General features: G+C 45.7%; 1 protein-coding gene and 3 non-coding genes across 4 annotated transcripts in view; 1 reads left to right on the top strand and 3 right to left on the bottom strand.

Moving 5' to 3' along the window:
* LOC148143074 (uncharacterized) overlaps positions 1-24,326 on the top strand; it is a 312,271-nt gene that overhangs the window by 58,854 nt on the left and 229,091 nt on the right. The gene's annotated exons all lie outside the window — the stretch shown is intronic.
* Positions 887-960, bottom strand: trnan-auu (transfer RNA asparagine (anticodon AUU)). The gene has a single exon. It is a non-coding gene; the product is annotated as a tRNA-Asn (tRNA).
* trnae-uuc (transfer RNA glutamic acid (anticodon UUC)) lies at positions 3,423-3,494 on the bottom strand. Its single transcript has one exon. It is a non-coding gene; the product is annotated as a tRNA-Glu (tRNA).
* On the bottom strand, positions 21,623-21,694 carry trnae-cuc (transfer RNA glutamic acid (anticodon CUC)). Its single transcript has one exon. It is a non-coding gene; the product is annotated as a tRNA-Glu (tRNA).

Raw genomic sequence — 24,326 nt, 5'->3', positions numbered from 1 at the left:
GTAAACAGCCAAAGATAATCACCGTCACTGCTTCCCTTCCATCGACTCAACTTTGTGAAACAGTATCTTTCACTGGAAAATAAAACACCTTTTTCCTCAGGTGCCTGCTTCATTTCGACCACGACTTCACGCCCCTCATTGTTCTAGTCTCATTTTCAACCACTTGACTCATATCCTCAAAAGCAGCTCTGTGGGTTGCAGAAACCCGATCAGTCCCAATGTGAATGAAATATTTCAACCCCTCCACTGATTTGCATCTTTAAAAAAGTCGTGGAGCAATCTCCCTTTCTTTTTGACGACAGTTCTCAACTGTAGTCGGCAGGGTTCACACCTGCGTGGGGAACCCGCAATGGATTTCATGTCCATCGCATTCACCACTCGGCCCACCAATACAGAACCACACTGACAGCTTCATTTCCCAGGTCTCTCTGCCTGTGGAGCTGAGAAAGAGTGAATCATTGCAGAGTTTGTTTGAATCCAATCACTTCACAGGTTTCGAAAGGGTTAAATATCTGCAAATGGCGATTCTGGGTGTTTCATCCCGAAAGATGAAATGGACGTTCAGTTAAAAAGAAATACAGAAATTGCAGGAGCAACTCAGCAGGTCAGGCAGCATCTGTAGAAAGAGAATCGGAGACAACATTTGAGAATTTTTTTTTCCTCATCCAAGTACAGCCAAACCTACTGAGTTGCTCCAGCAGTTTCGCTTTCTGTCTCGGACTGTAAGCATCCGCAGTCCTTTACGTTAGAAATTCAATCAATTCAGAAACCCCTTTGTGCTTCCTCAGTGGAAAAGATTTCCGTTTGGGAAACATTTTCCTGACACCATTACAAACGTGCATCTTTGCAGCCAAGAAAGCGGTTGGAGCGTGAACAACAAACGCTCCGTCTGTGGGTGGTCTCGAACCACCAGCCTTCCGGTTAATAGCCGAACGCGCTGACCAATTGCGCCACAGAGACAGGTCCGAGCGTCAGGAGCACAGTCTCGTTGATGAAGCTACTATTCAATTCATAATTCAACCTGCCCCGCCCAGAATTAGCATTGTTTTCTATCAGTTCAAACACGGCGAATACTGCAGAAAGCCACCGGGTCGAGCAGCATCTGTGGAAAGGTAAACAGAGCCGATGTTATGAGTGTGCTACGGTTTTTGTTCAGAACTCAGTGTTTTGCCTCTTCCCGAAGTTGGTCCAGATCTGTGTCTCAATTGGCAAACACATGGCACGTGCAGTGCCGTAATGTGAAGTTATAGCCTTGGCTGTTTAAAAAAAAAACAGTGCATTGTTTAAATGGTGATATATTGGAATGTGGAGAAAGTGAGGACGAGAGGTGAAAGTCGAAAAATGTGGCACTGGAAAAGCAGAACATGTCAGGTAGCATCTGAGGAGCAGGACAGTGAACGTTTCGGACACAAGCCCTTCATCAGGAATGATGTGTGGATGTACAAAGGGGTCTCAGAGTCCCTCCACACCAGTCAATGCCAGTTGTCGGGCAGATGCAGCAGGCAATGAGCGAGGCAAGTGGTATATTACGAAGAGGAATTCAGTTCAGAAGTGGGGTCATTAAACATATTCAAGGCTAAATTCATCTGAGTTTTGAACAACAAAGAAGTGGATTGTTATGGGGGGAGGTAAGAAAATGGTTTTAAGACCAGTACACGTCAGTCACAGAGTATGACAGCACTGAACAGACCCTTCATCCAACTCGTCCATGCTGAGTATGTTCTCAAACTAAACTCGTCCCACCTACCAGTGTTTGGCCCATAAACCTTCGAACCTTTCATATTCATGTACTTATCCAAATGTCTTTTAAACGTTGTAACTGTACGTGTATAAAATCATGAGGGGTATGGATAGGATAAATAGACAAAGTCTTTTCCCTGGGGTGGGGGAGTCCAGAACGAGAGGGCATGGGTTTAGCATTAGAGGGGAAAGATACAAAAGAGATCTAAGGGGCAACGTTTTCACGCAGAGGATTGTACGTTTATTCAATGAACTGCCAGAGGAAGTGGTGAAGTCTAGTACGATTGCAACATTTAAAAGGCATTTGGTTAGGTATATGAATAGGAAGGGTTTGGAGGGATATGGGGCCGTGTGCTGTCAGGTGGGACTAGACTGGGTTGGGATAGTTGGTCGGCATGGACAAGTTGGACCAAACAGTCTGTTTCTGTGCTGTACATCTCTATGACTCTATGACTTCTTCTGGACATTCATTCTGCACTCAGACCACTCTCTTAAAAAACGATCTTTGTCCTGTCTTTATAAAATCCTTCTCTACTCACCTCAAAATATTTGCTCCCTGAACCTGAAAACCCCAGCTGGGGGAAAGGACACCTGCTGTTCACCTCATCCGTATCCCTCATGATTTTATAATCCTCTATATGCAGTGTGTAGTGGCTCATTGAAATAATGTCCTGATGCAGCTTCGTTTGTGGGTGTTGGGATGATTGCTTCTGTGGTTAAGCACTTGGTTTGCGTGTGTTGTTTTTCTGTAGACGCTAGTGTGAAGTTCCCTATTGACTGTTCGCTCTACTGTGACATCTAAGAATGGCACTTTGTTGTTGTTCTCCTCCTTTTCAAACCAGGAGCCCCCCTCAGGCCATAGTCTCACTACTTGGAACACCAATATACAGACTAGTCAAAGGCCTCCACTGAAGACTAAAACACCAAGTCGAAGATTCACGCCACTCCATTTATTCCATCCAAGAATTCCTGAACACCAAAGACACTAAGTTAGAAGAGGATGGAATAATGATGTCCTTTGACATAACAGCCCTGTTCACATACATTAACATCAACGTGGCCAAAGAAAACTGGAGACACTACTCGAAGAACCAAAGACACAAACACAGCACCAACTTCATCAGCAAAGATAGCACTATCCAGCTCGTGGAACTGTGCCTTAACCACCCACTTCATATTCAGTAACAAACCCAACAAACAAATCAACGAAACACCCATGAAACCACCAGTATCAGGATTCCGAGCAGAAGCAATAATGCAGAGTCTCAAACCAACAGCCCTTCCAACGATCCAAACCAAACTTTGTTGTCCGCCACAGTGATGACACTTTTGTCATCAAAAAATGAATCAAATTAGAGGAAACCTACAACACCATCAACAATATCCTTACTGGCATCAAATTCACAAAAGAGGAGAACAACAACAAAGTGCGATTTCTAGATGTCACAGTAGAGCGAACAGTCAATGGTAAATTCAAAACAGCGTTTACAGGAAAACAACACACACGAACCAAGTACTTAGCTACAGAAGCAATGATCCCTACACATACAAACAAGCCTGAATCAGGACACTATTTCAACGAGGCAATACACACTGCAGGAGCCAGTAACGACGAAGACCAATAAGGAACTCGACAGCGCATTTAAGGAGAATTTGTTGGCAAAAGATCCACTGGGAAATACTTCCCTGACCGGGAATCGAACCCGGGCCGCAGCGGTGAAAGCGCCGAATCCTAACCACTAGACCACCAGGGAGACAGGAGCGCGTCATCACAGCTCTAATGTAAATTGCTTCCCTGCCCGGAAATCGAACCTGGGCCACGATCGTGAGAAGGCTACCACCAATGTCATTGCTTGTATCCATTGCTCCCGATGCGGTCTCCTCTACATCGGGGAGACTGGAGACTCCTCGCAGAGTCAAGTCACAGCGCTTGAGGGAACATCTTCAGGACACCCGCACCAATCAACCCCATCACCCTCTGGCCCAACATTTCAACCCCCCTCCCACTCTGCCAAGAACATGCAGGTCCTGGGCCTCCTCCATCGCCGCTCACTCCCCACCCGATGCCTGAAGGAAGAACGCCCCACCTTTCGCCTCGGATAAATTCAACCCCAGGACATCAATGTGGACTTCACCAGTTTCCTCATTTCCCCTCCCCCCACCTTACCTCAGTTCCAACCTTCCAGCTCAGCGCTGTCCTCATGACCTGTCCTACCTGCCAATCTCCCTTCTCAACTGTTCGCTCCACCCTCCTCTCTGACCTGTCACCTCCATCCCCACCCCCATTCACCTATTGTACTCTTTGCTACCTTCGGCCCAGCACCCCCCAATTTATCTCGCCATCCCTGGAAGCGTCCTGCCTCTATTCCTGATGAAGGGCTCAAGCCCGAAATGTCGAATTTCCTGCTCCTCGGAAGCTGTCTGAACTGCTGTGCCTTTCCAGTACCACTCTGATCTGAACTCTGGTTTCCAGCATCTGCAGTCCTCACTTTTGCCTACCCAATAAACCCAGTGTGACGATTTCACATCAACAAACTGACACTAGCAGACACAACGTCTGCAGAAACCCTAGCCACATTACTTTACATTAAAGACATCTGTGAAATGATTTCCAGATAACTCAACCCTCTCAGCATTAAACAACGGCTAGTGAACCTTAAATACCCTATACAAACAACCCGTAAACGAATGTTATTTACAAAATACCATACAAGGAAATACATGAACTCTGCCGCACAGTTCTCTGTGGCAAGAAATGCTGGGATGAGATAAGGAAGATTTTTTCAGCCAAAACGAATCGGCACTAACTGGACAGCCATTTAAAATCAACGCTGTCAGGCCAGGATGGAAGACCGGAAGGGATAATCAGTTTTCTTATTTCCTGAAGATTTACAAAGCTGAGACTGGGTTTTGGTGTTTGTTCCCTTTCCACTCCCAGAAGCCGCAGTGGTTGGGGCGGTGAGTTGGGGAAAGTGAAATGTGCCCGTGAGCAGCGTGTGGGGCTCTTTCAGCTTCCCCTCCTCTGACAGCGCTGTGACGTGCCTTTGATGTTCTCAGGGACATTTATTGACGCGAGGCAGTGAAAAGATTCCCATTCCTGCAGATCAGGAATTCAAACCGGATGCCGGCTTCAGGACAATGAGAAAGATTAATTGGGGTGTGTGAAGAAGCTGTGAGCTGCATTTCAAACAGGTAGGTGGAGTCAGATGCGTCATCCATTGCGCCCCTGGCACTGTGCGTACCTGACGCCGCCAGGTTGCAGAGTTCTGACGTTAACACGGACATGCGCAGCAATGGGAACATTCACAAGAGGAACAGCCAAAGATAATCACCGTCACTGCTTCCCTTCCATAGTCCCAACTTTGTGAAGCAGTATCTTTCATTGGGAAATAAAACACCTTCGGCCTCAGGTGCCTGCTTCATTTCGACCACGACTTCACGCCCCTCACTGTTCTAGTCTCATTTCCAAACTCTTGGCTCATATCCTCAAAAGCAGCTCTGTGATATCTGCTTGTCCCACCCTGACAGGCAGTGGGTTGCAGATTCCCGACCAGTCACAACGTGATTGAAATATTCCAACTCCTCCACTGATTTGCATCTTTAAAAAAGCCGTGGAGCAATCTCCCTTTCTTTTTGACGACAGTTCTCAGCTGCAGTCGGCAGGGTTCACACCTGCGTGGGGAAACCGCAATGGATTTCATGTCCATCGCATTCGCTATTAGGCCCACCAATACAGAACCACTGTCGAAAGAGAATCAGAGACAACATTTCAGAACTTTTTTTTTTCCTCATCCAGGTACAGCCAAACCTACTGAGTTGCTCCAGCAGTTTCGCTTTCTGTCTCGGACTGTCAGCATCCGCAGTCCTTTACGTTAGAAATTCAATCAATTCAGAAATCCCTTTGTGCTTCCTCAGTGGAAAAGATTTCCGTTTGGGAAACATTTTCCTGACACCATTAAAAACACGCATCTTTGCAGCCTAGAAACGAGAACAACAAACGCTCCGTCCCGGTGTGGCCTCAAACCACCAACCTCCCGGTTAATAGCCGAACGCACTGACCAGTTGCGCCATAGAGACAGGCTCGGACCGGCACGCACAGTCTCGTTGAGGAAGCTACTATTCAATTCATCATTCAACCTGCCCCGCCCAGAATTACCATTGTCAAAGCACTGATAACATGGTCGTCTGGTGTCAGCTCGAATTTCAGGTCCTGATTTCTCTGTCCTTTGGTCTCCCTGTTCAAACAGAGTTAAATGTTGTCTGTTCTCAGCTCTGCTCGATTTCTGCTGAATCTTTGACCCCCTTTTAAACCTTCTGGAGCAATGAAATATTCTGAGCCTCCTGGAAATGACAACTTATCTATACCTCTCCTGATTTTAAAAATCTCGATGAAGTTATCTGTCAACTTGCTAGGCTTCGTTGGAAAAATGTCCCAGCTTCTTCTTAACTCAAACCCTCCATTCCCAGCAGCACACTGGTAAAGGAGGGAATAGGGATTTGTAGCAAATCACATAAATGTACTGTCTGAAAAAAATCTGGCTGTGTTCTTGCCTGAGATATTGAGAGTCCCTCGTGTAAGTAATTACGAATGCAATTATTTTGGTCACAGAATTGAACAATCATTTTGCAAAAAAGGGGTCTACTCTGGTAAGGAGGTAGTGGTCACTTCTAGGGTAAGTGAACAGTTTGTAGATCAGGGAGATGAAGTTCCAGACACTTGGGAAAGGCAAGAAATGACTGCGATAAATAAGACAAAGAACTGTGGATGCTGGAAATCTGAAACAAAAACTGAGAACACTGGAAAAACTCAGCAGGACTGGAAGCATATGTGGAGAAAAAGCAGAGATAAGGTTTCCAGTCCAACAACTCCTCTTCAGGATTCTGAAATAGTTTGTGAGAACCTCTTAAGACTACTGCTCCGCTTTAAGACCATAATACACAGGAGCAGGATGAGGCCATTTGGCCCATCGAGTCTACTCCACCAGTCGATCATGGCTGATATATTTCTCCATCCCATTCTGCTGCCTTCTCCTCATAACCCTTGACCCCTTACTAATCAAGAACCTATCTCTGTCTTAAATGCCCTCAATGACTTGGCATCCTTAACCCTTCTCCTAGTGGAAACATCATCTCCACATCCACACTATCCGGTCATAGAGTAGCACAGCGCTGCCTGACCCACTGTGATCTTCAGCATTTGTTGTTTTCTGGAAGGATTCCAGCATCTACAACAATGCGTTTCTAAATTTTGTACCCAAGTGGTTAGCTCTCCCTGGATCGCGTGAGATTTAACCTTACTCAACAATCCACTGTGTGGTACAATTAACAAAGTTCACAGTCCCCACCTCTTTTTGCATACGTAGTTTGCACGATGGATCAGTGGTGAGCACTGCTGCCTCATAGCACCAAGGACACGCGTTCGATTCCAGCCTTGGGGCGACTGTCTGTGCGGAGTCGCCCGCACATGAGCGTTTGCACATTCTCCCTGCCATGTCTGCGTGGGTTTCCTCCGGCTGCTTTGGTTTCCTCCCAAAGTCTAACGATGTGCGGTTTCGGGAGAAGTGACCATACTAAATGGGCCCAGAGTGTGCAGTAAGTGTAGTGTAATGGGATAGGTGAAATTGTATGCATGGGTTACACTTTGGATGGTCTGTGTGGACTTGTTGGGCTGATGGCGTGTTTCCACATTGTAGGAATTCTACGTGGCATTCCCCCAACTCCAGAGTCTCAGCACTCTTGGCTTTTCCCATGGACAGTGTTGGGGAGGGAAACATTGTTTTACACGGGAGGAAGGTTCAGCGAGTGTGAAGCTAAAAGTACAGTGCATCGCTTGAGCTGTGCATCGCTTGAGCTGTTTACCCCGGTATACCAGAGGCTGAGGGGTGACCTTACGGACGTTTATAGAGTCATGCAAGGCATGGATAGGTTAAATAGACAAGGTCATTTCCCAGGGATGAGAGAAGTCCAGAACAGGAGGGTAGTATGTTTGGCGTGAGAGAGGCAAGTGTAAGGCATGATCTGCCGGAGGAAGTAGTGGATGTAGGTCCAATTATAACATTTAAAAGGCGTCTGGATGGATATATGAATAGGAAGAGTTCAGAGGGATATGGGCCAAGTGCTGGTAAATGAGACCAGATTAATTTAGGTTATCTGGTCGGCACGGATAGTTGAATCGAAGGACCAGTTTTTGTGTTGTGTTTCTCTATGACTCTGGCTTGTCCGTAATGTTTGCCATGCCTGTATGTTCAGTTTCTGTCTGGTGTCGGTGCCAATGCCTTGATATCTCATTTCCTCCACCTCCCCAGATGTTAACCATTCCGTGTCTGGTTGTTTCTCAAGAAGCTGCATTGAAGGTTCATCCTGAATTGGTACGTTTTTTGCTTCCCAAAATCAGACTTACTCACTGCTTCATATCGTGAAAGATACTAACTTTCAGGTGGAGGGATCCAAAATTCAGAGGTGTCTGTCTTGATGTTTTCACTTTTCGGTCTCTGTAAGATCCTGAATCAGTACCATCGGGAGAATTAGCTTGAGCGGGGTGAGAATAGAGGGGTGAGAGGGGGTGGGATGGTGCTTTCAATTTTGTGGAAAAAGAAAAGAGTGTTCTGCAGAAAGTAGAATTGCTTGTTTGGAATTTCTAACCTGGACTGACAGTGATGATTTTTGTAATCTCTTTTTACAGATTATTTGAAGATCTGAAGACGGAAGTTTCCATATCAATAGATGAAGGGCTTTGCCTGAAACATTGACTCTGCTGCTCCTCAGATGCTGCCTGATCTGTTGTGATTTTCCAGCATTGCACTTTGACTCTGACTCTCCAGCATTTGCAGTCCTCAATTTCACGTCAATGTCTGACAGTCACTGAATCCATCGGGACTATAACAATTTTCGACCATGATTCTGTGAGAAGAAACCAAGCTTTTTGGTTCCTGTTTCAGTACTTTTTCAACATCAGTGAGACTGGAAGAGAGACCCTACTGTTGCAGCACTCTGACTGTGGAGCCAGTAAATGTTATACAGACTGGGAGGAGGAATTCATGGCAGAGAGGTGCTGTACACGCGTTTGTGTGCAGGTGAAGCTTCGGTCATGGAGAAACCTAAGGAATCCCGTCCCGTGGAGAAACCGTGGAAGTGTGGCGACTGTGGGTAAAGCTTCCGTTTCCCATCTGACCTGGAGACTCATGGGCGCAATCACACCGGGGAGAGACTGTTCACCTGCTCTGAGTGCGGAAAGGGCTTCAGCAATTCCACCCGCCTGAATTGTTACTTTTTTGCTTCCCAAAATCAGACTTACTCACTCCTAGATGTCGTGAAAGATACTAACTTTCAGGTGGAGGTATCCATAATTCAGAGGTGTCTGTCTTGATGTTTTCACTTGATGAGCCATCAGCGGGTCCACATTAGGAAGAGGCCCTTCAGCTGCCCTGAGTGCGGGAAGACCTTCAGCAATTCCTCTGCCCTGCTGAGGCACCAGCGGGTCCACACCGGGGAGAACCCGTTCTACTGCCTCAAGTGTGAGAAGCGCTTTACCCAGGCATCCCACCTTCGGATCCATACGGGGGAGAGGCCATTCCCCTGCCCAGAGTGCGGGAAGGCCTTCAGCAATTCCTCCCACGTGCTGAGGCACCAGCGGGTCCACACTGGGGAGAGGCCATTCACCTGCCCCGAGTGCAGGCGGAGGTTCTCATCATTCTGCACCTTGCAGAAGCACCAGCGGGCACACCAGTGCTCCCAACAATCTGATTCTGCTGGTGAAACTGCTGTGGATCACTGCGAGGACTGAACCCCTGCCCATTCTGACAGTGCTTATAGTGGGAGAGTCGGTCGGATTTTTTTGTTTTATGCCGTCGTGCTCCCCCACCCCCGCAACTTTGCTTCCAGTGGGCACTGCTGCTCGTTGAGACCAGGAGCTTTCTCTCTAGTGTTTTCTGTCCAGTTAAAGAATTATTGCCTCTGTCTGGGAACGGGCTCCAGTCTGTAAGAAATAGCTGAATACTTCAGGGTGTCCATTCACATTCAGCAGTGACATTGAAATTAAATTTACAGTTATGTGCCTGTGAACAACTCATCATCGAAGGATTCCCCAACGGCTTGGCAATCCATTGTTGGGAACTGTTTGCTTGAATTGATAATTTTAAAAATTCTCTTCCTTAATTTACCCCTTAATTTTGTGTCTATGGGATGGTGGAGGACTTGATCATAAGGCTTAAATCATTGCTATTAACTGGATTATCTTGTTTCACCTTGCCCTAGTAAATTTGCGGTATTCATAATTGTTTGTTCTTGTTTAAATTATAATTCTGGTGTGCAAGATCTGTTCATCAAGTGTGGTCCTCTTGATGAAACTGCTGTGGGTCACTCCCAGGACTGAGCCCCTGTGCATTCTGACAGTGTGTGTGCAGTGGGAGAGTCAGTGGGCTTTTTTGTTTTATGCCCTTGCCCCACCCTGCCCCGCCGCCCACTTTGCCTCCATTGGGCGTTGCTGCTTGTTGAGCCCAGGAGCTGTTCTCTCTAGATTCTACTGTCCAGTTAAAGAATTGTTGGCTCTTTCTGAGAATGAGTCCCAGCCTGAAAGAAATGGCTGAATACTTTGGGGTGTCTATTCACATTCAGCAGTGACTTTTAAATTAGATTTACAGTTACGTGTCTGTGAAAAACTCATAGTCCAAGTATTGCACAAAGGCTTGGCAATACATTGTTGGAAACTGTTTGTTTGAATTGGTAAGTTTTAAAAATAAATTCTTTCTTAATTTGCCGCTTAAATTTCTGTCTCTGAGATGATGGGGGACTTGATCAAAGAGTTAAAATCATTGCTATTAATTAGATTATCTACTTAACTTTGCCCTAGAAAAGTTGCCGTATTTATAATTGTTGGTTTTTGTTTAAATTATAATGTTGATGGTTCAAGATCTGTTCTTCATCAAGTCTGGTTTGGAACAGTTGAGAAATTGAGGGACATTGCATGTTTTAATTTCACTGTGTTGTGAATCTGGTGAGAGTGACATTCATTTGTATTGGGTTGCTTACCATTAGTTGTAATGTCTTTCACCCCAACTATTCACTATGGTAGTGAGTTCCACAGTCTCACCACACTCTGAGGTTTTTCATGAAATCCTTAGTACAGAATTGGAAGGGAAAATGTTGACGAGGGCAGAATATAGGGTCTTAACTGCAAAAGCCAGGAAGTCATTCGACAAAGTAAAACCATGACAATGGAGGGACAAATAAGGAACTTTGACAGCAATGAAGACGTCACACGTCAGAGTTCAAGATAATGGTCGTGACAAAAAGAAAAAGTACCCTGCTAATATTGGATATTGTAATTAAGCAAGTTTCGAGATGCTGCAGTTGGTTGAATATAATGACGTAAGAGATGAAATAACCAAAACCACGAATGTAATTTGATGTCGGTAACCATAAAGCAAGTGTATACTATTGATTGATAGAGGTCAATTGCGTGCAAGTAGGCCATTCAGCCCATCGAGTCAACATTGACTGACCGTCCCACCCAGACCCAGTTCGTTACCCTATCTCTGTAACCCTGCATCTCCCATGGTCAATCTACCCTCACCTGCACATCCTTTGGATTGTGGGAGGAGGCCAGAGCACCAGAGGAAACCCACGCAGACACAAGGGGAGAAGTGCAAACTCCACACAGAGAGTCGGCCCGAGGGTAGGATCAAACCGAGGTCACTGATGCTGTGAGGCAGCAGTGCTAACCACCGTGCCACTACCACATGCTGCTCTCTAAAGAAATGAATTTCAAAGACTCGGGAACACTTGAGAGAAAAACAAAACTCTCCTATATTAAATGAGAGGCTAGTCTCTGGCTAGAAATGAGTGGATATTACATTTACATAAAGTCCTCTCCAGATGTTATACAGCTTCATCAGATCATCTGTTTCCTCTAAACTCAAACTGATACAAGCCCAGCCTGACATCCTCCTGTCCCCGATTATAAGTTGAGTAAATCAGCGACCCTCGACCTCACTGGCATGACACAGGATGCCCCCAATCCAAGTTGACCTTAATTGTCTAACCTCTTGACGCCACCATGTGGTCAGCCGCAACTCAGCCCTGAACGAGAGCAGAGGAACTGAATAGACGGCAGTGAGGTGGACATTGTATTCCCAGAGAATATTGTTCAAGTGAGAAAGTTGTTCAGCTCACATTCGGATCATTGCAGGGACCATGTCTCCTGTCATTTAAATATTATAGATCCCAATAACAGTCTACTTTTGTTGTACATTGTGTGTGTTTTACCTGATTTTCTGTTGCTGTCATTCCCATTAGGGTGTGTGAATTCAGTACCAGATAATAGTCTCAGTTCTGAATTATCCTTGAGGATTGGTGTAGAACGTACAAAGTGTCAGTCATAATGGAAGAAGCTCTACTGTTTATTTAACCCTTTGCTGCCATTGTCCTGGGACTAAATGAATGGGGAAGTGTAGAGGGAGTTTTACTCTGCATCTAACCCAATGCTGTCTTTGTCTTAGCAGTGTTTGTTGGGGACAGTGTTGAGGTAGCTTCACTTTCAATTTAAGAGTAGAGGAAGCTTTATTCTGATTGTACTCCCATGCTGTCCTTGTCCTGGGAGTGTGAGATGGCATCTGAAATTGAAGTGAATGCAGACTTGGCTGTGGGAGTGGAGGGTACTTCTACCTGAGCACACCCATCTTTGAGATTGCTGTGCTGATCAAGACAATCTCAGACACCTTCATTCACTTTTCCAACCAACCACAGGGTGGTTAAGAATGGTATAAATGCAAGCATTGCCAGCGATGCCCACACACCATGCATGAATAAATACTTTTTGTTTAAAAGTTACATTCACGTTCCAAACCCTCTAATGTATGATTACTTATATGGAAAATTCCTGTCAGTTTCGAATATCATTTTAAAACATAGGAATGTGTCAACCATGTAGAAATATAACAAGAACAACAAATGGAGAAGTTAACAGGTAATGAGCAGGACCAGAATGCTGAGTCAGTCTGACCTCCATGGCTGAGAGAGTTCTCCCAGATGTTGAAGTTACACCAATGCCTTTTACTCTTGCAGCTTCCCCAAAAGTTTGTCCCCGATGTAAGATCATTCAATGACCCGAAGAACTAACTATTTTTATCTCCATAGCTGCTGCCAGACTTCTGAGTAATTCCAGCCCTTCTGCTTTATTCTTTTATCGGATTTGAGCTTCCCTAAGTCAGTGTAATGAAGAACTGCAATGCTGGAGATCTGAAACACAAAAATGCACCAATTGCTGGAGAAACTCAATAGGACTGGAAGCACAAGTGGAGAGAGAAGCAGAGTTAGCATTTCAAGTGCTGTGACCCTTCTTCACAACTTTCTGGACGAAGGTCAGGATATTGACTTTGTTTCTTTCTCTCTCTCTCTATCCAGCGGTGTTGCCAGACTGGCTGAGTTTCTCCAGCAATTTCTGTTCTGACACTTTCACAAGATTGATGTTTGTTATCCACCCCTAAGTGCAAGGTGTCTTGCTTATGCCAATTCAGAGGGCAATTTAAGAGTCAACCACATTGCTGTGGGTCTGGAGTCTCATGTAAGCCAGACCGGGTAAGGATGGCAGTTTCCCTCCTGAAAGGACATTGGTGAACATGGGTTTTTATGACAATTGACGTCAGTGCCATCGATACCATACTGAGACTAATTTTGTGTTCCCCATTTATGATTTGAATTATTCACATCTCACCTCTTGCTGTGGTGGGATTTGATCTCATGTTCCCTGGATTACTCATCCTGTGACATTATGTTCACAGTGTTGCTTCCCATCGTTTGCTATTTTGTGTTTGCCCTTTACGTCTTTGTCCTCTGATGTTTGGGAAATTGAACCTGTTTAAAAGATTGCCCTAAACCTGCCCCATTGACCAAGTCTTTGGTCACTTGTCCTAATCTGTGCTCCACTCTTGTGATTTTTAAAGGAATTCTCATTATGTTCACGTGAAGCACTTTGAGATAGTTAACTGTACCACAGAAGTTATTTGAATGCAGTTTGTATCCCTATCTTAATATCTGAAAGTAGAGGGTCATATTTTAAAAGTAGAAGACAAAAATGAGGATGATTTTTTTTTTCTTTCTGATGGCTGTGTGTCTTCCTCAAAAGGCAGTGAATTCAAAATCTTTAAGGCAGATGTAGATAGGTTCTTGATAACCAAGTGGATGACAGATTGTCGGGGATGTGTAGGAATGTAGAGTTGAGGTTGAATTCAGATCAGCCATGATCTTATTGAATGTTGCAGCAGGCTCGAAGGGCCGAGTGGCCTACTCCCGCCCATTGTATGTTTGTATCAAGCAGTCTGTGTCTCCCTTCTTATAGCTATGAACTGGGTCATTCCTTTCCAATATTGCGTCTTGTAGACAGTTAAGTGAACACCAGGTGGCCTCCTATTGGGAGCAGGCATATTGTCGGAATTGCAGTATTTCTTGTGTTAATTTTGTTGCTTCTCGCTCAGTGTTGCTGAGAATCATCTAAATAAAAACCAAAACACTTCTATTATTATCGCACCAATGGAAGTGTTGGTTTGGATGTAACATTGTTGAATAAGCCATTCCGAGCTTTTCCAGAATTCTGTGTTTAAAGCCCTAGAGTCTGGTTTGTACCCCTGAAACAGTTCTTATCAAGGTCATATTTGACATCCTTTGTAACGGTGATAGGGATGAACATTGCCTCGTCGACCTGCGGACAGCCTCGATCAGGGTTAACGACAGTACTGACCCTCTCCAATATCGCTGTATGCTCTGGGAGGGTCTGCTTTTAGCGTCTTCCGTTCTTATTTATTTAACCGTAGCTGCTGGTGTTGGCATCTATACTGATGATATCCAAGTGTGCCTGAACACCACTTCTCTCCCGACTCCTCTGTCATTTCTAATTTACCAATAATTTCATCTGAATGCCTGCCCAATTTCCAGCATTGGATAACCATAAACATTCCCTTAGTTAAATATTGTGAAGGGTGAAGCCATTGTTTTAATCCCCAAGTTCGACCTGACACCCCCCGCCCCTCCCCCAACCCCAGTAGCTCTGTTGACAGCCTTCTTGTCACATTTAAAACAAGGATCGATAGATTCGTGAACAGCCGGGGGATGAACAGTTATAGGAAAAGGGCAGGGAAGTGGATGTGGGGAATGTCAGATCAGCCACGATCCTACTGAATGGAGGAGCAGGCTCAAGGGGCTGAATGGCGTATTCCTGTTCCTATTTTGTATGGTTCCCGAGCCCTTACCTCTGATACAGGGCCATGGCTTCAGTATGTGCCATTACTGAGCGTGCTGATGTTCCCTTGTGTAATATCAACAACTTAGCAGCTGCTGCAACCTCTCGCTCCTTTGTTACCTCTAAACACAATATGCCAATGTGTCCGGGGAGGCGATGGCCGACTTTATTGTCACCAGACTATTCAGCCAGTTAATGTTCTGGGGACTTGGGTTCAAAACCTGCCACGGCAGATGGTGGAATCTGAATTCAATATAAATCTGGAATTAAGAGTCTAATGGTGAAATCGTTGTGGTTTGTTTTAAAAACTTATCTGGTTTCCTGCTGTCCGAAACTGGTCTGATCTACATGTGATTCAGATCTACTGTCAGCTGGTTGAATCTTCACTGCACTTTCAATCAAAACCTCCAGGCGGAGGTTCACAATAACCTCCCCACTTTTATACTCTATTTAAATGCCAATCTCCCTTTTGCCTTCCCTATTACTCACTGAACTTAGATGAAGAGTTCATAGATGCTTCCAAATCCTCCTATTCAGCAACTTTCTCCATTTAACATTCAGCACATTTCCTGCTGGCAAAGTGCACAACCTCATTTTCCCACATTCTATTCCATCTGCCAAGGGTTTGCTCATTTGCTTAACCTGTCGATATCCCTCTCCATATCATCCTCACCACCTGCATTCCAATCAACTATCTCTACTGCAGTCTTGGCAATAGTACATTCACTTCATGTTTCCAAGTAATTCATATCCATATTGTAAATAATTTTGGCCCCAGCCCTGATCCCTGTGGCACATTGCTCGTTACAAGTTGCGATCCTGAACATGCCCCTTATCCCTACTGCATCATTGGTTAGCCAATCATCTATCCATACGATTAGACTGTCCTCGATATCGTGCGAATATCATTGGCTCTGCCAGCAAATCTTTCCAAACTGCCCTTGAAAAAGTGGTGGTGAGCTGCCTCTTAAATTGCTTCACAAATATGATGTGGTCTATAATAAATGTTCAGGAGCGAGTTCCAGGATTTTGATCAATAACATCGAAGTAATGTGTATATGTCACAGTTGGAATGTTGTGTTTACACTTATCTCCTCTTGCTGGTTGAAGTGATGGAGTGGAAGTTGCTCTTGAACAGTCGCCACTCATATAATCAAGCCAGACAGATCGATTGTGGCCAGAGACTCTGCCATTTCGACTTCTCATCAATCTACATTCTTTCCATCCAAGTTTTAGTCACATCAAACTGCCACAGAACGCTGTTATGGCCTCAGTAAACTATAATAACGTGAAGATCGCTGGGATGACTTTCTACATCCTAATATAAACACAGATCATTGTTTCCAGTTTTGGTGGAACAAAATACATCATATTGGTGGATAATTACAGTTAGTGCAAACACAGCTAGCCATCGATAAATATTAATCCTGTTCACTTCAACGACCAAATTTCAATTCAGAAACCAAGTGCACTCGGCTGCTTGTAACAGAGACAACATGACAAAATGGCTCATAGGAGGAGAAATGGGACATTGAGGAGGAGTGAAATGTTTGCTTTTGGTCACCTCCACAATTGTTAGAAAAACAGGTTGAAATGATTCTTTAAAGCTGGCTGAAGTAATGGTGAAAAAAGACATTTCTTATTTCTGAAAGAATGGGGAAACAGAAGAGGGAATGAAATCTGACTTGGGAGCTATTTCCTATTTGTTGAGGATGTTGCTTCATCACAGTCTTGGTTTAGAGCATAAGCTCTTCATCAGGAATAAAGGGTGGCCCAAGGGGGCTGAGAGATAACTGGGAAGGAAGTGGGGCTGGAGGGAAGGCAGCTGGGAGTGCAATAGATAGATAGAGGTAGGGATTGATGGTGATAGTCAGAGATGAGGGTGGAGCAAATAGGTGAGAAGCAAGGTGGACAGGTATGACAGGTCAAGAGGTTGGTGTCGAATTGGAAGGTTGGATCTTGGACAAGGTGGGGGAGAGGGAATTAGGAAACTGATGAGATCGATACTGATCCCATGTGGTTGGAGGGTCCCAAGGCAGATGATGAGGCGTTTTTCCTACAAGCGTCGGGTTGCAAGAGTTTGGCAGTGTAGGAGATCCAGGGCTTGCATGTCCTTGGTGGAATGGGAGGGGGAGTTAAATTGTTCAGACACAGGGCCGTCGGTCGTTTGGTTTTATTGTCCCAGAGTTGTTCCCTGAAACGTTCCGCTAGTTGGCGTCCAGTTTCCCCAATCTGGATGAGACCATATTGCGCGCAGTGGAAATAATCTTATAAATAGATTGCATAAATCTTAGCCTGCCAGAGTTATTCTCTTTAATTAAATTAAAGAATATTTTAATTAAATTGGGTCACTGCATGAAACGGTTTGTTGGTCAGATTTGAATCATCACTCCCAAATGAGACAATGCCATGAATATCAGTGAACTGCTGTTTTTGTTAAAATCCACAAGTTCTTGATGTATTTTCACAACTTACTGGTATTCACACCTGCACATTCAATGTCAAACTCTGACATCAGAAATGAAATTACAGCATTAACTTTGACTTACAATATTCGAAGAAACAAATTAATAGCACTCACTGAATACCAAGTCTGATTAATATGAAATTAAATTTGACCAAAAAAATATAAAATCAAGATGGGAGATAAGAAATGGGAGAAGTGCATTAAGGCAAGAAATGCAGCATCATAGAGGGTGCTCCTCCAGAGAGTGTATTTTACCAACTAGCACTGCTAAATATAAACACTCTGATATGATCCTCTGGTTTTAATGTAAACCATAACCCCATACAGTAGATACCATTTAAATGAGTTAAAAATACAATCCTTGATCAAACCCAGCCTGCAGCCTTACCGCCCGCTTCTTGGAGCTTGGACCTTCCTTGGGGGGGGGGGGGGGGGGGGCGGGGTTGTTGAACTCCTGGGCTCCAGCTGCCACTCCTCCACTGAAGAAGCTTTGGGAAGCAGATGCAAAGGCAAGATACAGAACAGAGCACCATTGTAAATGAAAGCAGCTTACGGAGACATTGAGCAATAGGGTCACATGGTTTTGACCCATCGATCTCTGGTTCATCTGCCCAGCACACTCACGCAGCACTACTCTGCTTCTGTGCTCCCAGAAACTGGATTGTGGATCAGTTTAAAGTAGGTCCTATATCTCTGATAACATCGATACACAAGGCAATGAAGAAAGGTTTCAGCACACTGGCCTTCATCAATTAGGGAATTGAGTATAGATGTTGGCAAGTTATGTTGTAGTTATACAGGACGTTGATGAGGCTGCACTTGGAATATTGTGATCAGTTTTGTCCCCTTGGTGTTCTGACTTCTGACGTCTTCAACTCTGGGTTTGTTTTGAACCTTGATGGGATACTTTGTGCAACTCAGCATGTTTAAACAGTATCTCTCAGAGGGATTCATTTGAAACTTTTCAGGAGGTGAGCTCAACAAGATTGAACTATTCAAATTTACTTGGACTCTCTTTTAAACTTACTTCAGGACCAGTAGTCAGAGACACGTACAGCATGGAAACAGACCCTTCTGTCCAACTTGTCCATGCTGAGCTGATATCCTAAATTAATCGAGTCCCATTTGACAGCACCTGACCCATATACGCTGGCAGCTTATTTCATATATATACCACCCTCTGCATGAAGACGTTGTCCCTTTAATATATTTCGCCTCTTACTCTAAACCTATGCCCTCTAGTTCTGGACTCCCCCATCCCAGGGAAAAGACCTTGTCTATTACCCTGTCAATATCCCTCATAATTTTGTAACTTCTATTGGGTCACTCCTCTGCCTCCGATGCTCCAGTGAAAACAGCCCCATCCTATTCAGCCTCTCCCTGTAGCTCAAACCCTCCAACCCTCAGCAATATTCCCGTAAATCGTTTCTCATAGAGAAGTTAGCGTTTCAGTCCTGAAGAAGGGTTAATACCCAAAACGCTGACTACTCCACATCCTGGTGCTGCCGGGCTTGCTGTATTCTCCCAACCTCCTGCTTGCCTGCTACGGGTTGCAACATGTAGTGGCTCAGTGTTACCACTGAAGCCTCATAGTGCCGTGGACCCAGGTTTGATTCCAGCCTTGGGTGGTTGTCTGTGAGGAGTGTGCACATTCTCCCAGTGTCTGCGTGGGTTTTCTCTGGATGATCCTGCTTTCTTCCATAAACCAAAGATGTGCAGGTCATGTGGATTGGCAATGCTTAATTGCCCATGGAGTTAGGTACATTAGTCAAAGGGAAACGGGTCTGGATGGGTTACTCTTCGGAGGGTCGGTGTGGACTTGTTGGGACAAATGGCCTGCTTCCACACTGTAGCTAATCTCATCTGCACTACTTTTGTCACTAAAGAATGGCAGAGAAGACTTGACGGGCCGAATGGACTAACTTCTGCTCCGATGGTCTTGCGGTCTTAGGTTTCTCTGGAACATTTCATTGGCAATGTGCAGTCCCTGGCTCAATGAGCAGCAGTGTCCATTGAAAGCAAAGCTCATAGTATCGTAGAACTCCTACAATGTGGAACCAGGACCTTCAGCCCAACACATCTGCACTGATCTTCCGAAGAGTAACCTACTCAGATCCATTTTTCTACCCTCCGTATATTGCACACAGACCCCCTAGGGTGGAATTGATCCTGGGTTCCGGTGCCATGAGGCAGCAGTGCTAACCCTGAGGCACCATGGGGTTGTGGTTGTGGGGTGTAGGGGAGGCACTGGCAGTCCAGCAGAAAACAAAATCAGCCCACCTACTCTCCCACTGCACCCACTGTCAGAACTGGCAGAGGTTCAGTCCTGGGGTGTGACCGAAGGCAGCGTCACCAGTGGGATCTGATTGCTGGGAGCGCTGGTGCCCCCGCTGGTGCTTCCGCAAGTTGCAGGAAAACATGAACCTCTTCCCACAGTCGTGCCAGCTGAAGGGCCTCTCCACGGTGTGGACGGACTGGTGCCTCAGCAGGGCTGAGGAATTGCTGAAGGCCTTCCTGCACTTAGGGCAACTGAACGACCTCTCCCCAATGTGGACCCACCAATGGGCCAGCAGGTCGGAGGAAAGAGCAAAGCCCTTCCTGCACTGTGACATCTGGGCAGAAGACTGGCCTCTCCTCGGTGTGGACCCACTGGTGTCTCAGCAGGTGGGAAGAACTGCTGAAGGCCATCTCGCACTTGGGGCCGGAGAACGGCCTTCCCCGGTGTGGACCAACTGGTACGTCAGCAGGCAGAGGAATCACTGAAGGCCTTCCCGCACTCAGGGCAGCAGAAGGGCCTCTTCCCCTCTGTGGACCCATTGGTGCTTCAGAACCCTTTCAAATTTCACAGTATCCTTCTGATAGGAGGGAGACCAGAATTGCACACAATATTCCAAAGGTGGTCTAACCAATGTCCTGTACAGCCACAACATAACTTCCCAACTCCAATACTCAGTCAGAGGATTGTGAAAACTTACAAACCCTACAAAAAACAAGCAGGAAAGAATGGAAGGACAAACCGAATTTTTGAGAGTCAGCTTGGAAGCATCAATGAGAAATCGGCGGACTGGGTTTATTGGGTACCCGTTCTCCTTAAATACACTATATACGTATTCCTCTTCTGCTCTTCGTAGTTTCTCTGTGCTGCAGTGTGTAGTGGCTCGTTGAAATAATGTCCTGATGCAGCTTAGTTTGTGGGTGTTGGGATGATTGTTTCTATGGTTTCGCACTTGGTTTGTGTGTGTTGTTTTTCTGTCAACGTTAGTTTGAAGCTCCCCATTGACTGTTCGCTCTACTGTGACATCTAAGAATGGCACTTTGTTGTTGTTCTCCTCCTCTTCAAACCAGGAGCCCCCTTCAGGCCATAGTCTCACTACTTGGAACACCAATATACAGACTAGTCAAAGGCCTCCACTGAAGACTAAATCACCAAGTCGAAGATTCACACCACTCCATTTACTCCATCCAAGAATTCCTGAACACCAAAGACACCAAGATCGAAGATGATGGAATAATGTTGTGCTTTGACATAACAGCCCTGTTCACATCCATTAACATCAACGTGACCAAAGAAAACTGAAGACACTACTCGAAGAACCAAAGTCACAAACACAGCACCAACTTCATCAGCAAAGATAGCACTATCCAGCTCGTGGAACTGTGCCTTACCACCCACTTCATATTCAGTAACAAGCCCTACAAACAAATCAACGGAACACCCATGAAACCACCAGTGTCAGGATTCCTAGCAGAAGCAATAATGCAGAGGCTCAAACCAACAGCCCTTCCAACGATCCAACCCAAACTTTGGGTCCGCTACAGTGATGACACTTTTGTCATCAAAAAATGAAACAAATTAGAGGAAACCTACAACACCATCAACAATCTCCTTACTGGCATAAAATTCACAAAAGAGGAGAACAACAACAAAGTGCCATTTCTCGATGTCACAGCAGAGCGAACAGTCAATGGTAAATTCAAAACAGCGTCTACAGGAAAACAACGCACGCGAACCAAGAACTTAACTACAGAAGCAATCATCCCTACACATACAAACAAATCTGAATCAGGACACTATTTCAACGAGACACGACACACTGGAGCACCCAGGAACTTCGAAGACCAATCAATAACTGTAAAGCGCATTTAAGAAGAACGGGTCGCCAACAGACCCCACAGAAAATTGCTTCCCTGACCGGGAATCGAACCCGGGCCGCGGCGGTGAGAGCGCCGAATCCTAACCACTAGACCACCAGGGAGATGTCGATGCATGGTGTCAGATCTGCTAGAAATGACTTACCTGCCCGAAAATCGAACCTGAGCCGCGGTATTTCGAAGGCTTTCACCTGTGCATCCACCAATATCATTTCTTGTATCCATTGCTCCCGGTGCGGTCTCCTCTACATTGGGGAGACTGGAGACTCCTCGCAGAGTCAAGTCACAGCGCTGAGGGAACATCTCCAGGACACCCGCACCAATCAACCCCATCGCCTTATGGCCCAACATTTCAACACCCCCCCCCCCCCCCCCCCTCACCACTCTGCCGAGGACATGCAGGTCCTGGGCCTTCTCCATCGCCGCTCCCTCCCCACCCGATGCATGGAGGAAGAACGCCGCATCTTCCGCCTCGGATACATTCAACCCCCAGGACATCAAGGTGGACTTCACCAGTTTCCTCATTTCCCCTCCCCCCACCTTACCTCAGTTCCAACCTTACAGCTGACCTGTCCTACCTGCCAATCTCCCTGACCACCTATCCGCTCCACCCCCCTCTCTGACCTGCCACCTCCATCCCCACCCCCATTCACCTATTGTACTCTTTGCTACCTTCTGCTCAGCTCCCCACCCCCCCCCCCCCCCCACCAATTTATCTCTCCACCCTGGAGGCGTCCTGCCTCTATTCCTGATGAAGGGCTTTTGCCCGAAACGGCGATTTTCCTGCTCCTCGGAAGCTGTTTGACCTGCTGTGCTTTTCCAGCACCACTCTGATCTAAACTCTGGTTTCCAGCATCTGCAGTCCTCACTTTTGCCGAACCAATAAACCCAGTGTGCCGATTTCACATCAACAAACTGACACAAGCAGACACAACGTGTGCAGAAACCCTAGCCACATTACTTTACATTAAAGACATCTGTGAAATGATGTCCAGACAACTCAACCCTCTCAGCATCATGATAGCCCACAAACCTACCAACACACTTAAACAGCGGCTAATGAACCTGAAATACCCGATACAAACAACCCGCAAACGAATGTTATTTACAAAATACCATACAAGGAAATATATACATGAACTCTGCCGCACAGTTCTCTGTGGCAAGAAATGCTGGGATGAGATAAGGAATATTTTTTTCAGCCAAAACGAATCGGCACTAACTGGACAGCCATTTAAAATCAACGCTGTCAGGCCAGGATGGAAGATCCAAAGGGATGAACAGCTTTCTTATTTCCTGAAGATTTACAAAACTGAGACTGGGTTTTGGTGTTTCTTCCCTTTCCACTCCCAGAAGCCGCAGTGGTTGTGGCGGTGAGTTGGGGAAAGTGAAATGTGCCCGTGAGCAGCGTGTGGGGCTCTTTCAGCTTCCCCTCCTCTGACAGCGCTGTGACGTGACTCTGATGTTCTCAGGGACACTTACTGACGCGAGACAGTGAAAAGATTCCCATGCCTGCAGATCGGGATTTCAAACCGTATGCCGGCTTCAGGACAATGAGAAAGATTAATTGGGGTGTGTGAAGAAGCTGTGAGCTGCATTTCAAACAGGTAGGTGGAGTCAGATGCGTCATCCATTGCGCCCCCATGCTGCAGAGTTCTGACGTTAACACGGACATGCGCAGCAATGGGAACCTTCACAAGGTGAACAGCCAAAGATAATCACCATCACTGCTTCTTCCATTGTCCCAACTTTGTGAAGCAGTATCTTGCATTGGGAAATAAAACACATTAATCCTCAGGTGCCTGCTTCATTTCGATCACGATTTAAAGCCCCTCACTGTTCTAGTCTCATTTCCAAACTCTTGGCTCATCGCCTCAAAAGCAGCTCTGTGGATATCTGCTTGTTCCACCCTAGCTGTATCCTTTACCTGGTCTCACCAACAGGTGACTCCAAACCCACAGCAGTCTTGTTGACTCTCTACTGCCCCAACTCTCCAACCACCCTCCCCCAGCAGATGGGCTGGGAGAATCTTACATGGAGACAGGGTCTGGGTTGAAATTGCTGACTGAGGCAACACTTCCTCTGGATTAAGGTTGTACCAAGGATCCAATTACAAAGGGACAACTTGGTGGTTACCAATAGTAAAGGAAGTGAGGTGGGATGGTGTTTGCGCGCTTTGACCCAGAGTTGTTTAAAAAGCAGCTACGTTTTCCATGCCTTTTTACTGGGGGGAATCTGAAGCTGTAACAAAGTTGTCACAATAAAGGTTACCTGAACTTATCGCCGGGCTCAAGCTCTCATTAAAAGCTTTGAGCTCCAAGAGGTTTTTGTTTTAAAGCTGCTCATTTCTTTCAGCTTTCTGCACGAAGTTTCCAATGTCGTGTATCAGATGGAGCAGTGAATGAGGAGCTAGTATTGTTAGAAATTGTAAACTTTTCAGGACTGCAGGTAATGTGTTGTTACATCAGCATTTTAAAGTTTACTGGCAGCACTGGGCGATGTGGGCTGTATTCACTAGAAACAATGTGGAGTAGCTGGTATTGGACTGGGGTGTACAAAGTTAAAATTCACACAACACCAGGTTATAATCCAACAGGTTTATTTGGAAGCACTTGCTTTCAGAACGCTGCTCCTTCGTCGGTTAGCTGAGAGGTATGAATAAAAGTGACGGCTTGCATTTTCTTAAAACAAGGAAGGGCAGGACTTGTACAGTTAATGGTAGGGCCCTGCATCATG

The sequence above is a fragment of the Chiloscyllium plagiosum genome, unplaced genomic scaffold (assembly GCF_037043375.1).
Source record: "Chiloscyllium plagiosum isolate Xiang-an unplaced genomic scaffold, Cpla_swu_hap1 HiC_scaffold_27, whole genome shotgun sequence".
In the NCBI taxonomy this organism is placed as follows: domain Eukaryota; kingdom Metazoa; phylum Chordata; class Chondrichthyes; order Orectolobiformes; family Hemiscylliidae; genus Chiloscyllium; species Chiloscyllium plagiosum.
The sequence above is the reverse complement of the archived record's forward strand: the minus strand, read 5'-3'. Positions and strand labels throughout refer to the sequence as shown.